Raw genomic sequence first — 16012 nt, forward strand, 5'->3', positions numbered from 1 at the left:
CAGCCCCCAGCTCTAGCCCCATCAAAATTGATTGACAGACCCCATCTCTTTCCACATCACAAGTGAGTGTCAGCCCCAAGCTCTCCTCCCATCACAGGTGAGTGACGGCCCCCAGCTGTCTCCCCATCACAGGTAAGTGACAGCCCCCAGCTCTCTCTTCATCACAGGTATGTGAAAGAAACCAGCTGTCTCCGCATCACAGGTATCTGACAGTCCCCATCTCTTTCCCCATCACAGGTGCGTGACAGCCCCCAGCACTCTCCCCATCACAGGTATGTTACAGCCGCCACCTGTCTCCACATCAAAAGTATGTGACAACCACCAGCTCTCTCCCCATCATAGGTGTTTGACAGTCCCCATATCTCTCCTTGTCACAGGTGTGTGACCGTGCCCAGCTCTCTGCATATAACAGGTGATTGAGATCCCCCACCTCTCTTCCCATTTCAGGTGAGTAAGAGACCCCAGCTCACGCCCCATCCCAGGTATGTTACAGCCGCCACCTGTCTCCACATCACAAGTATGTGACAACCACCAGCTCTCTCCCCATCATATGTTTTTGACAGTCCCCATCTCTCTCCCCGTAACAGGTGTGTGACAGCCGCCAGGTCTCTCCCCATCACAGGTATATTATAGCCGCCAGCTGTCTTCACATCACAGGTATGTGACAGCCCCCAGCTTTCTCCACATCACAGGTATGTAACAGCCACCAGGTTTTTCCGCATCACAAGTATGTAACAGCCCCCTGCTGTCTCCGCATCACAGGTGCCTGACAGCCCCCAACGTTCTCCCCATTACCGTTATGTGACAGACCCAAAGTCTCTCTCCATCACAGGTGTTTGACTGTCCCCATAACTCTGCCCATCACAGGTGTGTGACAGCCGCCAGGTCTCTCCCCATCACTGGTGCGTGACAGCCACCAGCTCTCTACCCATCACAGGTGAGTGACAGCCACCAGCACTCTCCCCATCACAGGTATTTGAGAGCCCCCAGTTGTCTCTGCATCACAGTTGCCCGACAGCCCCCAACTCTCTCCCTATCACAGGTATTTGACAGCCCCCATCTCTCTTCCCATTACAGGTGAGTAAAAGACCCCAGCTCTCTCCCCATCACAGGTATGCGACAGCCTCCAGCTGTCCCCGCCTCACAGGTGTTTGACAGTCCCCATCTCTCTCCTCATCACACGTATGTGACAGCCCCCAACTCTCTCCCCATCACAGGTGAGTGACAGTCCCCATCTCTCTCCTCATCACACGTATGTGACAGCCCCCAACTCTCTCCACATCACAGGTGTGTGACAGTCCCCAGCTGTGTCCGCATCACAGGTGCCTGAAAGCCCCCAACTCTCTCCCCATCACAGGTATGTGACAGCCTCCAGTTGTCTCCACATCACAGGTATGTGACAGACCCCAGCTCTCTCCCCATCACAGGTGTTTGACAGTCCCCATCTCACGCTCCATCACAGGTGTGTGACAGCCCACAGCTCTCCCTCCATCACAGGTGTGTGACCGTCCCCATCTATCTCCATATCACAGGTGCGTGACTATGCCCAGCTCTCTCCCCTTCACAGGTGGGTGACAGCCCCAAGCTCTCTCCTGATCACAGGTGAGTCACAGCCCCCAGCTCTCTCCCCATCACAGGTGACTGACATCCCCCATCTCTCTTCCCATCTCAGGTGAGTAACCGCCCTCAGCTCTCTCCTCATCATAGGTATATGAAAGCCCCCACTGTAACAGCATCACAGGTATCTTACAGTCCCCATCTCTCTCCCCATCACAGGTGTGTGATAGCCCCAAACTGTCTCCCCATCACAGGTGAGTGACGGCTCCCAGCTCTCTCCGAATTACAGGTATATGAGCCCCCAGCAGTCTCCATATCACAGGTATGTGACAACGCCAAGCTCTCTCCCCATCACAGGTGTGTTACCGTCCCCAGTTGTCTCCATATCACAGGTGCGTGAAAGCCCCCAGCTCTCTCCCCTTCACCAATGGGTGAGAGCCCCAAGCTCTCTCCTGATCACAGGTGAGTGACAGCCCCCAGCTCTCTCCCCATCACAGGTGTTTGATATTCCATATCTCTCTCCCCATCACAGGTGTGTGACAGTCCCCAGCTCTCTCCCCATCACAGGTATGTGACAGCTCCCAGCTGTCAGAGCATCACAGATATTTGACAGCCCCAGCTGTCTCAGCACAACGGGTATGTGACAGTCCCCATCACTCTCCCCATCACAGGTGTGTCACAGCCCCCAGCTCTCTCCCCATCACAGGTGAGTGACGGCCCCCAGCTGTCTCCCCATCACATGTATGTGACAGCCCCCAGCTGTCTCCGCATCAAAGGTGCCTGACAGCCCCCAACTCTCTCCGCATCACTGGTATGTTAACGCCCCCAGCGGTCTGCACATCACAGGTGTGTGAACGTCCCCAGTTTTCTCCATATCACAGGTGCATGAAAGCCCCCAGCTCTCTCCCCTTCACATGTGGGTGACAGCCCCAAGCTCTCTCCTGATCACAGGTGAGTGACAGCCCCCAGCTCTCTCCCCATCACAGGTATGTGACAGCCCCCACCTGTGTCCACATCACAGGTATGTGACAGCCCCCAGCTCTCTACCCATCAGAGCTATATGACATCCCCCAGCAGTCACTGCATCACAGTTGCCTGACAGCCCCCAGCTTTCTCCCTATCATAGGTATGTGACAGCCCCCAGCTATCTCCACATCACAGGTATGTGACAACGCAAAGCTCTTTCCCCATCACATTTGTGTGACCATCCCCAGCTGTCTCCATATCACAGGGTTGTGAAAGTTCCTCGCTCTCTCCCCTTCACAGGTGGGTGACAGCCCCCAGCTCTAGCCCCATCAAAATTGATTGAGAGACCCCATCTCTTTCCACATCACAAGTGAGTGTCAGCCCCAAGCTCTCCTCCCATCACAGGTGAGTGACGGCCCCCAGCTGTCTCCCCATCACAGGTAAGTGACAGCCCCCAGCTCTCTCTTCATCACAGGTATGTGAAAGAAACCAGCTGTCTCCGCATCACAGGTATCTGACAGTCCCCATCTCTTTCCCCATCACAGGTGCGTGACAGCCCCCAGCACTCTCCCCATCACAGGTATGTTACAGCCGCCACCTGTCTCCACATCAAAAGTATGTGACAACCACCAGCTCTCTCCCCATCATAGGTGTTTGACAGTCCCCATATCTCTCCTTGTCACAGGTGTGTGACCGTGCCCAGCTCTCTGCATATAACAGGTGATTGAGATCCCCCACCTCTATTCCCATTTCAGGTGAGTAAGAGACCCCAGCTCACGCCCCATCCCAGGTATGTTACAGCCGCCACCTGTCTCCACATCACAAGTATGTGACAACCACCAGCTCTCTCCCCATCATATGTTTTTGACAGTCCCCATCTCTCTCCCCGTAACAGGTGTGTGACAGCCGCCAGGTCTCTCCCCATCACAGGTATATTATAGCCGCCAGCTGTCTTCACATCACAGGTATGTGACAGCCCCCAGCTTTCTCCACATCACAGGTATGTAACAGCCACCAGGTTTTTCCGCATCACAAGTATGTAACAGCCCCCTGCTGTCTCCGCATCACAGGTGCCTGACAGCCCCCAACGTTCTCCCCATTACCGTTATGTGACAGACCCAAAGTCTCTCTCCATCACAGGTGTTTGACTGTCCCCATAACTCTGCCCATCACAGGTGTGTGACAGCCGCCAGGTCTCTCCCCATCACTGGTGCGTGACAGCCACCAGCTCTCTACCCATCACAGGTGAGTGACAGCCACCAGCACTCTCCCCATCACAGGTATTTGAGAGCCCCCAGTTGTCTCTGCATCACAGTTGCCCGACAGCCCCCAACTCTCTCCCTATCACAGGTATTTGACAGCCCCCATCTCTCTTCCCATTACAGGTGAGTAAAAGACCCCAGCTCTCTCCCCATCACAGGTATGCGACAGCCTCCAGCTGTCCCCGCCTCACAGGTGTTTGACAGTCCCCATCTCTCTCCTCATCACACGTATGTGACAGCCCCCAACTCTCTCCCCATCACAGGTGAGTGACAGTCCCCATCTCTCTCCTCATCACACGTATGTGACAGCCCCCAACTCTCTCCACATCACAGGTGTGTGACAGTCCCCAGCTGTGTCCGCATCACAGGTGCCTGAAAGCCCCCAACTCTCTCCCCATCACAGGTATGTGACAGCCTCCAGTTGTCTCCACATCACAGGTATGTGACAGACCCCAGCTCTCTCCCCATCACAGGTGTTTGACAGTCCCCATCTCACGCTCCATCACAGGTGTGTGACAGCCCACAGCTCTCCCTCCATCACAGGTGTGTGACCGTCCCCATCTATCTCCATATCACAGGTGCGTGACTATGCCCAGCTCTCTCCCCTTCACAGGTGGGTGACAGCCCCAAGCTCTCTCCTGATCACAGGTGAGTCACAGCCCCCAGCTCTCTCCCCATCACAGGTGACTGACATCCCCCATCTCTCTTCCCATCTCAGGTGAGTAACCGCCCTCAGCTCTCTCCTCATCATAGGTATATGAAAGCCCCCACTGTAACAGCATCACAGGTATCTTACAGTCCCCATCTCTCTCCCCATCACAGGTGTGTGATAGCCCCAAACTGTCTCCCCATCACAGGTGAGTGACGGCTCCCAGCTCTCTCCGAATTACAGGTATATGAGCCCCCAGCAGTCTCCATATCACAGGTATGTGACAACGCCAAGCTCTCTCCCCATCACAGGTGTGTTACCGTCCCCAGTTGTCTCCATATCACAGGTGCGTGAAAGCCCCCAGCTCTCTCCCCTTCACCAATGGGTGAGAGCCCCAAGCTCTCTCCTGATCACAGGTGAGTGACAGCCCCCAGCTCTCTCCCCATCACAGGTGTTTGATATTCCATATCTCTCTCCCCATCACAGGTGTGTGACAGTCCCCAGCTCTCTCCCCATCACAGGTATGTGACAGCTCCCAGCTGTCAGAGCATCACAGATATTTGACAGCCCCAGCTGTCTCAGCACAACGGGTATGTGACAGTCCCCATCACTCTCCCCATCACAGGTGTGTCACAGCCCCCAGCTCTCTCCCCATCACAGGTGAGTGACGGCCCCCAGCTGTCTCCCCATCACATGTATGTGACAGCCCCCAGCTGTCTCCGCATCAAAGGTGCCTGACAGCCCCCAACTCTCTCCGCATCACTGGTATGTTAACGCCCCCAGCGGTCTGCACATCACAGGTGTGTGAACGTCCCCAGTTTTCTCCATATCACAGGTGCATGAAAGCCCCCAGCTCTCTCCCCTTCACATGTGGGTGACAGCCCCAAGCTCTCTCCTGATCACAGGTGAGTGACAGCCCCCAGCTCTCTCCCCATCACAGGTATGTGACAGCCCCCACCTGTGTCCACATCACAGATATGTGACAGCCCCCAGCTCTCTACCCATCAGAGCTATATGACATCCCCCAGCAGTCACTGCATCACAGTTGCCTGACAGCCCCCAGCTTTCTCCCTATCATAGGTATGTGACAGCCCCCAGCTATCTCCACATCACAGGTATGTGACAACGCAAAGCTCTTTCCCCATCACATTTGTGTGACCATCCCCAGCTGTCTCCATATCACAGGGTTGTGAAAGTTCCTCGCTCTCTCCCCTTCACAGGTGGGTGACAGCCCCCAGCTCTAGCCTCATCAAAATTGATTGACAGACCCCATCTCTTTCCACATCACAAGTGAGTGTCAGCCCCAAGCTCTCCTCCCATCACAGGTGAGTGACGGCCCCCAGCTGTCTCCCCATCACAGGTAAGTGACAGCCCCCAGCTCTCTCTTCATCACAGGTATGTGAAAGAAACCAGCTGTCTCCGCATCACAGGTATCTGACAGTCCCCATCTCTTTCCCCATCACAGGTGCGTGACAGCCCCCAGCACTCTCCCCATCACAGGTATGTTACAGCCGCCACCTGTCTCCACATCAAAAGTATGTGACAACCACCAGCTCTCTCCCCATCATAGGTGTTTGACAGTCCCCATATCTCTCCTTGTCACAGGTGTGTGACCGTGCCCAGCTCTCTGCATATAACAGGTGATTGAGATCCCCCACCTCTATTCCCATTTCAGGTGAGTAAGAGACCCCAGCTCACGCCCCATCCCAGGTATGTTACAGCCGCCACCTGTCTCCACATCACAAGTATGTGACAACCACCAGCTCTCTCCCCATCATATGTTTTTGACAGTCCCCATCTCTCTCCCCGTAACAGGTGTGTGACAGCCGCCAGGTCTCTCCCCATCACAGGTATATTATAGCCGCCAGCTGTCTTCACATCACAGGTATGTGACAGCCCCCAGCTTTCTCCACATCACAGGTATGTAACAGCCACCAGGTTTTTCCGCATCACAAGTATGTAACAGCCCCCTGCTGTCTCCGCATCACAGGTGCCTGACAGCCCCCAACGTTCTCCCCATTACCGTTATGTGACAGACCCAAAGTCTCTCTCCATCACAGGTGTTTGACTGTCCCCATAACTCTGCCCATCACAGGTGTGTGACAGCCGCCAGGTCTCTCCCCATCACTGGTGCGTGACAGCCACCAGCTCTCTACCCATCACAGGTGAGTGACAGCCACCAGCACTCTCCCCATCACAGGTATTTGAGAGCCCCCAGTTGTCTCTGCATCACAGTTGCCCGACAGCCCCCAACTCTCTCCCTATCACAGGTATTTGACAGCCCCCATCTCTCTTCCCATTACAGGTGAGTAAAAGACCCCAGCTCTCTCCCCATCACAGGTATGCGACAGCCTCCAGCTGTCCCCGCCTCACAGGTGTTTGACAGTCCCCATCTCTCTCCTCATCACACGTATGTGACAGCCCCCAACTCTCTCCCCATCACAGGTGAGTGACAGTCCCCAGCTCTCTCCCCTTCTGACGTATTTGACAGCCCCCAGCTGTTACCTCATCAAAGTTGCCTGTCAGCCCCCAATTCCCTCCCCATCACAGGTGTGTGACCGCCTCCAGCACTCTCCCCATCACAGGTATGTGACAGCCCCATCTTTCTTCCCATCACAGCTGAGTAAGAGCCCCCAGCTCTCTCCCTATCACAGGTATGTTACAGCCGCCACCTGTCTCCTGATCACAGGTATGTGACAACAACCAGCTCTCTCCCCATCATAGGTGTTTGACAGTCCCCATCTCTCTCCCCGTCACAGGTGTGTGACCGTCCCCATCTCTCTCCCCTTCACAGGTGTTTGACAGTCCCCATCTCTCTCCCCATCACAGGTGTGTGAAACTACCCAGCTCTCTCCCCATCACAGGTATGTAACTGCCTCTATCTCTCTCCCCATCACCGGTGAGTGACAGCCCCCAGCTATCTCCCCATCACAGGTGTGTGACAGCCCCCATCTCTCTCCCCATCACAGGTGAGTCACAGCCCCCAGCTGTCTCCCCATCACAAGTATGTGACAGCCCACAGCTGTCTGCACATCACAGGTGCATGACAGCCCCCAGCTCTCTCCCCATCTCAGGTATGTGACACCCCCCTGCTCTCTCCCCATCACAGGTATGTGACAGCCCCCAGCTGTCTCCACATCACAGGTATGTGACAGCCCCCAGCTGTGTCCCCATTATAGGTATATAACAACCCCCAGCTGTCTCCACATCACGTGTATGTGACAATCACAAGCTCTCTCCCCATCACAGGTGTGTGACTGTCCCCAGCTGTCTCCATATCACAGTTGCGTGACAGCCCGCTACCCTCTCCCCTTCACAGATGGGTGACAGCCCCCATCTCTCTCCCCATCACGGGTATGTGACAGTCCGCATCACTCTCCCCATCACTTCTATGTGACAACCCCCAGCTGTCTCCACATCACAAGTGTGTGACAGCCCGAAGCTCTCTCCCCATCACCGGTGTGTGACACTCCCCATCTGTCTCCATATCACATGTGCCTGACAGCCCCCCGCTCTCTCCCCATCACAGGTAGGTGATAGCCCCTATCTCTCTCCCAATCTCAGGTAGGTGACAGCCCCCACCTCTCTCCCCATCACAGGTGAGTCACAGCCCCCAGCTGTCTCCCCATCACAAGTATGTGACTGCTCCCAGGTCTCTCCCCATCACAGGTATGTGAAAATCCCCAGCTGTCTCCGCCCCACAGGTGCCTGACAGCCCCCAACTCTCTCCCCATCACAGGTAGGTGACAGCCCACAGCTGTCTCCACATCACAGCTATGTGACAGCCCCCAGCTGTCTCCCCATCACCGGTATGTGGCAGCCCCCAGCTGTCTTCCCATCACAGGGGTGTGACAGCCCTCAGCTCTCTCCCTATCACAGGTGTGTGACAGCCCCCCTTCTCTTCTGGTCACCCCTCCCCCATTTGGCCACAGCCTCCTCCTTCCCGACGCCCCACAAAATCCTCACATCTACTCAGTTTTCCCTGAGACCCAAACTTCCCCAATGTAAGGTATAGTCAGAGCCAAACCTTGTTCTCGAGAACAGAGTGTTTGTTTGCTGGGCTGCTATGCTCCGTGCTCTTCTACAGAACATATCTTCCATGGTTTCTGTCTCTACATGGCTGTTTGTCCTTGATCCTGTCACCAGATCCCTTAGGATCTCAGACCGCTGACCTACAAAACTAGACCAGACCCAATGCCCTCTAAAGCCCCTTCTATTTCTGAAACCATGATTCTATGTGTTTTCTCCACATTAGTCTCCCCCGGTCCTCTCTGTGACCCTTTTGTGTACCGTGTGAAAGTTTAGGGTCATACAGGTATTCTGTTGTTCCTCCCTCTGGATCTTCAGGTGAGGCCACACACCTGTGTCTTGTTGACACCTCCCCCGAAAGGTTTCACTGTATTTGTCCTCTCCTAAATGAAAGTCATGAATGAATCACCAATCCCCAAATTCCCTGGCAAATGCCTGTGCTATCAGACAGAGCCTGTGAAAACAGCCTAAATCAAGCCTGTCCTTTGCAGAAGAGATTTCCGACTTAACCATGCAGATTGCAGAAATGAGCAAGAATCTTCAGGAAGTGGAGAAGACCAGGAAGCAAGTGCAGCGAGAAAAGTCAGACCTCCAGGCTGCCCTGGAAGAGATGGAGGCACGTGTCTGAAATGTGAAGGAGGGCGGGGCGCTGTGGAAGGGGACTAGACCACCCCCAGTGGCCCTTCCTGCAGTAGGCTCTGTGTCTCCAATGGGAAGAATCCAGCCCCAACCCCGCCCTGGGGGGGACCAGCTGCTCTCTGCTGCCTCGCCTCATGGGTGTTCTCTACTCCATCGTATTTCTCCTATTGAATAAATAAACTTGTTCATTATGTCCTCAACGTCTTCCTCTCAGAAAGCAAGAACTCAATCAATCAATCACTAAACATCCAGAGAGCCAGCTCAGAATCCCTTAGTTTTAACAGAGAGTTATACACGGTCATCTTTGGCTGCTGGGAATTCTGTGTGGTCCAAAGAGTGCAGGATCCTGATGCTATCACCAGCTGTGGCCAGAGAGGGGCGGATGCTTAAGAGGGTCTAGGGAAATTTACCCTATGCAGGATAACAGGAGAGCAATTCCTCTGTCTTTCTCTGTCTTTTTTGAGAAGAGGTTGGCTCCTGACTTATGGTCACTATTTAAAAAGACACAGTAATCAAAATTTTTACTAATTGAAAACGATGCTCTGTCCTCCTCAAGACATAAGATTGTTAACAACAAAGCTTCAGTTCTAGTTTCATTACTAGTAACAATTTGGGAGCAAACTCTTTGACCTTCTTGAGTACTGTTCTATTTATTTGTAAAATGAGCCTAATAATACCCTTTTTATCATAATGGGGATGAAAAACCTCATTCAAGAAGGTGGCTGCCCCCGGCAATCCCAATCACTCCTATACTTTTATCAGGGTTCCTTGCAGCATGAAGAGGGCAAGATTTTGCGTGTCCAGCTAGAGTTGAACCAGCTGAAATCTGAGCTTGACTGCAAGATCATTGAGAAGGAAGAAGAAATCGAGAAGCTGAAAAGAAACAGCGGGCAGCAAAGGCCATGCAGAGTGTGCTGGATGCTGAGATCCGGAGCCGGAATGTTGCTCTGAGGCTGAAGAAGAAGATGGAGAGAGACCTCAGTGAGATGGAGATTCAGCTGGGCCACTCCAACCGCCAGGTGGCAGAGACCCAGAAACACCTGTGCTCAGTCCAGAGCCAGCTCAAGGTGAGTGCACGGCCCCTGGAGGACCTGGCGGGACCTCAGCCTGCCCTGGGCTCCGGTCTCACCCCTGGTTTCTCGTGAAGGACTCCCAGCTGCATCTGGATGATGCCCTGAGGAGCAACGAGGACCTTAAGGAGCAGCTGGCCCTCGTGGAGCGCAGGAATGGCCTCTTGCTGGAGGAGCCGGAGGAGAGGAAGGTGGCCCTGGCGCGGACGGAGCGCACCCGCAAGCTGGCGGAGCGCGAGCTGCTGGAGGCCAGCGACCGCATGCAGCTCCTTCAACCCCACGTGTGTCCGTCCTCACTCCACTCTGGGTCCACCCTGGAGGCAGGCAGGACCCAGGCTTGATGGAGAGGAGATCCCACCACTCCTTCCAGGCTAGTGGTCAAGACAAACTTTCATTAGGCCTAGTTCTCGGAATAACTTGGTCTCTAGATGGACAGATTGCTGAGCTTTCTTTTATCTGAAGATAAAAGATCATGGGGAAATCAGAGCAAGGCATGACAAATTATTGCATATAAGGGCTGGAAGAGGCTTCACAGAGGTGGTAACATTTAAGCTGCAAGCTTAGAAAATTAGGATTGTCTTTTGAAATAATTACTTTTAGGAAAGTTAAAGAATTTCTTGTTTCATTTCTTATTTTTTTGGACCACACCACATGGCATAAGGGATCTTAGTTCCCCAACCAGGGATCGAACCCGCACCCTGCGTGGTGGAAACACAAAGCCCTAATCACTGGACCGCCAGGGAATTCCCCCAAAATTCCTTGCTTTAAAAACTATTTTTTGAATTAGCCAAAAAACTAGAAAAATACCAACCATATTGTTAGCATTTTGGGGATCTCCTATTCTAGGTTCTTGTTTCTATACATAAATATGCTATTTTTTGTAAACGTGATCAATCCTTTTGCAACTTTTTTTCATTTAACAACGTGTTGTGAACATATTTCTATATTTTAAAATAGTTTCCTATGATAGTTTTTAATGGCAGAAAAGCAGTCCATTTTAGTTGTGTATTATGGCACATTTATTTAATCAGTCTTCTACGGTTGGATATTTTTAGACTGTTCCCAATAAAAATTTTTAGGATTAGAAGATTGTATGACTAACTTCTTCATAACTAAATTTTCACATATATCCATGATTACTATTTCCTTAATATTCCTAAAAGTAAGTAAATTCCTGGAAGTATATATTCATGGTCAAAACAGCAAAGACATTTATGATATGTTGTAAATTGGTCTTTAACAAAGTTGTCCCAATTTTTACTCCCATGGGGAAAAGAAGTGAGAGTGCTTAGCTATTATTTTTTTTAATCTTCACCGATTTTATGGTTGGAAATGCCTCATTTTAAAAATTCTTATTTGTTTGATTACTAATGAGGTGGAACATTTTTGTCGTATTTGTTGGCTATTTGTATTTCTTCTGGTGTGTCTTAGCTATTTGTACTTTTGCCCTTTTTTCTTAATGATTTGTCTTTTTTACATATTAAGGAAGGAAATATTTTTTCAGTAATGCACATTGCAAATGTTTTCTCGTTTGTCATCAACCTAACAACTCTGTACAATGTTTTGATCATGAGAATTATTTTTCATTTCACATAGTTATGTCAACCATTTCCTTGTTCCAGCACCTTTAACTAAATAATTTATCCTTCCTCAAATATTTGAATGTCCACATTTATCATTTACTCACTTCTTTTATGTACAATTCTCGGGCCTGTTCTGGGATATCTGTCCTATCAAAAATGAAAGTCTTTTTAATTTTTTTTTTCACCTGTGTGAAAAATAAGAAATGGAACGTTCTCGAGCTTGACTTCTTTCCCCACCCAACCCTCTCCCTTCCAATCGTTGTAAGTGTCCAAATGTAGCCCGAACCTCTTATCTAATTTTTCTTGTAGAACACGTGCCTGATAAATACCAAGAAAAAACTGGCAGCTGACATAGCCCAATGCCAGGCAGAGGTGGAGAAGTCTATCCAGGAGTCCAAAAATGCAGAGGAGAAGGCCAAGAAGGCCGTCACGGATGTGCACTCCATTCTTTCTTATCAGAGATGCTGTCTGGAGATAAGAAAGGGGCTTCTACGCCGCCCCTTTGGGACCTGCAAGTAGGTTTCCTCTCCTCACCCCTGCATTCAGTCAGTGGTGGCTTCCCGGAGAGACGGAAGGAGACGGAGCCTCAGCAGAGGCAAAGTGGGAGGGGAACCATGCAGCATCAGTGGTGGCTGCGGGAAGGAGGAAAGCATCAGCGTGCCTAGTACCAGCCTCACAGCACCCTCCGTGTGCCCGCATAGGCGGGGTGGGTGGCCCACTGATGCCTCTTGTGAACTTAACCAGGCGGCCATGATGGCCGAGGTGCTGACAGAGAAGGAGCAGGACACCAGCGCCCACCTGGCACGGATGAAGAAGCACCTGGAGCAGACGGTGAAGGACCTGCAGCACCGCCTGGACGAGGCTGAGCAGCTGGCCTTGAAGGGCGGCAAGAAGCACATCCAGAAGCTGGAGGCCAGTGTGGGTCTCTCAATCTCTCTGAATCCGGGAAGTGAAAACGGCACTCCCCGATCCTTCTCTCTTCTTGTATATTGACTCCCAACCTTATCCTGTGGCTGGGGACAGCCACCCAATATCGTCAGTAGGTCCTGAGTTAATTAACATCCCCCAAGACTGACTATATAAGTATCTTTCTTGATTGTAGGTACGTGAGCTTGAAGGAGAGGTAGGTTGAAAGTGAGCAGAAACGTAATGCTGAGGCTGTTAAAGGTTTGCGGAAACACGAGAGAAGAGTAAAGGAACTCACCTACCAGGTAAGGGGAAGAGCTTTCTAGAATATCCAGACTTCCTGAACAAAGGGAAATTGAAAACCTGGTGACTATGTCGTACTCACAAATAGCTACATGTTAACTTGATATACATAAGGGGCAAATGACACAATCACCTATCACAGACCCTTTCCTAAGCTAGGAAAATCAGGAAGGCCTTTAGAAAATCGTGTAAGTAAGGAAAGAATACAGGTTTCAAAGACAGATAAACTGGTATTAGTCCTACTTTGGCCTCTTACTTTTTAAACTCGGATAGGTTACCTAACACTCTCAACCTTAATTCATCACCTGTAAAATAGAATAAAAACATCTACTCACCAGAGTAGGGAGGTAAGGATTAGAGACGTGTATAACTGTCCAATATAGTGCCTGCACACAGTGGACATTAAACAAGAGTGGCTACTGTTAATACTATGAAGGAAGCCTCAGAGTGGACCACATTTACCCCAGGCCCACCTGCCATCATATCAAAGTGATTTACTTCACCACCTGTAGTGGGTTGATTTTGTTGGATTCAATGCAGACCATTTTTGTCAAACTTCCAGACTGAGGAAGACCGCAAGAATGTTCTCAGGCTGCAAGACCTGGTAGATAAATTACAGGCAAAGGTGAAATCATACAAGAGACAAGCTGAGGAGGCTGTAAGTATCTTTAAGCCCTTGAGGGAAGAAGAAAACTTCGTTGGGGGTAGAAAGTATATTAAGAGAATGTGTTAATGAGAAAGAAAGAGACCAAGTAAGAATATGTCATTCTTATTTTAAGAGAGATGATATAAATATGAATTTACCCCCAAATCCTAATTATAGAATAAGACCTCAAAACGAGATATTTTTATTATTAAGCAATTTGTAGGGGGTGGGGGAAAAAAAGAAAATTCCAAATAACCCACCTTACTTGATAGCTGCAAAGAATATCCAGCAGAAAATCTAACACCATGATAAATATTCCTCTCCCTCTAGAAATGCACAAAATCAATTGTTCCCAAAAGCCAAACAGAAATCTTTTACCCCAGCTGACTCCTTCCCTCACTACCACTGTCATCAGCAGGGACTTATCCCTGCACATTCGCTGTAGCAAATTAGGATGTGTTGGAAGGTTCTCCAGCTTCACTTTTCCTGGTTGTTCCCCACTCTTCCAGACACAGTGGAGTGGGAAAGAGGTAAGAAAAGGGAACACGAAAGGGAGAGGCACGAATGGTAGTAAGTCCAACCAACAAAGGGCATACTTTCTTCCTATCCCCATCCCCCCACCCGCAGCGTCTCTGTATACCAGAGTCAAAATATATGGCAAAAACATTTCAACTGGGATTTTCCCGAAGTTAGAATTTGACCTTACATTTATTGTCTAACCTCTGTGAGCGAGCGCACATGGGTCTCTTCCTCCTTTTCACTCAGTCCATACATCGTAAATAGACTTCACGTATACCTGGGTTTGACATAATGAGCTCGTCTCTTCCATTTCAAAACTATTTCTTCTTTCATTCTTTAGAATAAAAAATGTAATTGAAGTTACAACTTCTGTCTGCATTTGAAATCAGATATGACAAACAAACCGTAAGAAGAAAATATCTGAGTTGAGAAAATAATCCTGTTTGTGAAAAGTGCAATGAGAACCACAAAGTCTAACTCTCACAACTCTATTCTTAGGAGGAACAATCCAATGCTAATCTTGCCAGGTTCCGCAAGCTCCAGCACGAGCTGGAGGAGGCCGAGGAACGGGCTGACATTGCCGAGTCCCAGGTCAACAAGCTGCGGGTGAAGAGCCGGGAGATTCACACACAAGTCAGTGCAGAATGAACACATCTGCCTGATGCTGCCAAGGGGCTGAAGAAATGCACAAAATGTGCTATTTTGGGTCACTTGCTTTGTGATGTTTTTCTCTTCATGTTGAATAAATAAAAACTACAGTGAACTGATAAACTGAACCAGACTTATTTACTTCCAAAATTATTTATTCTCAAACACAGTTCTCACCTAGCTATTATTTTTTAACATTATATATGGCTTTGTGGAACATTCAATATCTGTACCTCCCTCACCACCCCGCATCCCTGTTCCCATCTCCAGCTCCACCACACACACACACAATTACCTTTTACTGGACTTAATTTTATTAAATCTCTCTAGACTGTTACAAATGACTAAGGAAACCACTCATGGAGGTTACCCCTTCAGACAGGACACACTCATGCACCCACTGAACAGGTGGTTACTGAGCATCTACTATGCGCCGGGCACTGCTCTCAGTACTATGGGAATAGCAGTGAACAAAGCATACTTCCCTCCCTCTGGGAACTTATATTCTGCAAGGAAAGAAAGGCAGACAACAAATAAGAAGCTGTGTCTACTATATTTAAAATAGATAATCAACAAGAACCTACTGTATAGCACAGGGAACTCGGCTCAGTATTCTGTAATAACCTAAACGGGAAAAGAATTCGAAAAAGAATGGACACTTGTATGGGTATAAATGATTCACTCTGCTGTACACCTGTAACTAACACATCATTGTTAATCAACTATACTCCAACATAAAATTTTTGTAAAAAGATCTACAAAAAAAATAAGAAGCTGTGTAATGTGTCAGGTAAGTGCTCATGAGAAATGAAAAAAGTAAGAGGGAGGCAGTTAGTACTTTGTAGAGAGGAGTCAAGCAAGGCCTCTCTAAGAAAAACACATTTGAGCTGAGACCTGAAGGAGGCAAGAGTATTCCAGGCAGAGGGAACAAAAGAAAATGCAAAGGCCCTGAGGCAGGGGCAGTTTGGCATGTCCCAGGGACAGGAAGGAGGCCAGCAGGGCTAGAGGAGAATGAGCAAGATAGTTACGGCATAAGAGAGGAACCTGGGACCCCAGGGATCATGTAGGGCTTCAGGGCCACCTGAAGACTTTTTTCTTCACTCAGAGTGAGATGGGAAATCTTTGGAGTGTTTTGAGCAGAGGAGTGATATTAACACACATTTTAAAAGAATCACTCTGGGGACTTCCCTGGTGGTGCAGTGGTTGAGAATCTGCCTGCCAATGCAGGGGACACG

General features: G+C 50.0%; 1 long non-coding RNA gene across 1 annotated transcript; it reads left to right on the forward strand.

Annotated features, from left to right (window-relative positions):
- Positions 1-12862: 12862 nt before the first annotated feature.
- LOC309654034 lies at positions 12863-14766 on the forward strand. The gene is made up of 3 exons (XR_014259754.1): positions 12863-12966; positions 13527-13622; positions 14628-14766. It is a non-coding gene; the product is annotated as an uncharacterized lncRNA (long non-coding RNA).
- Positions 14767-16012: the final 1246 nt, after the last annotated feature.

This window comes from Balaenoptera physalus, assembly GCF_965194825.1.
Source record: "Balaenoptera physalus genome assembly, contig: HAP1_SCAFFOLD_1778, whole genome shotgun sequence".
In the NCBI taxonomy this organism is placed as follows: domain Eukaryota; kingdom Metazoa; phylum Chordata; class Mammalia; order Artiodactyla; family Balaenopteridae; genus Balaenoptera; species Balaenoptera physalus.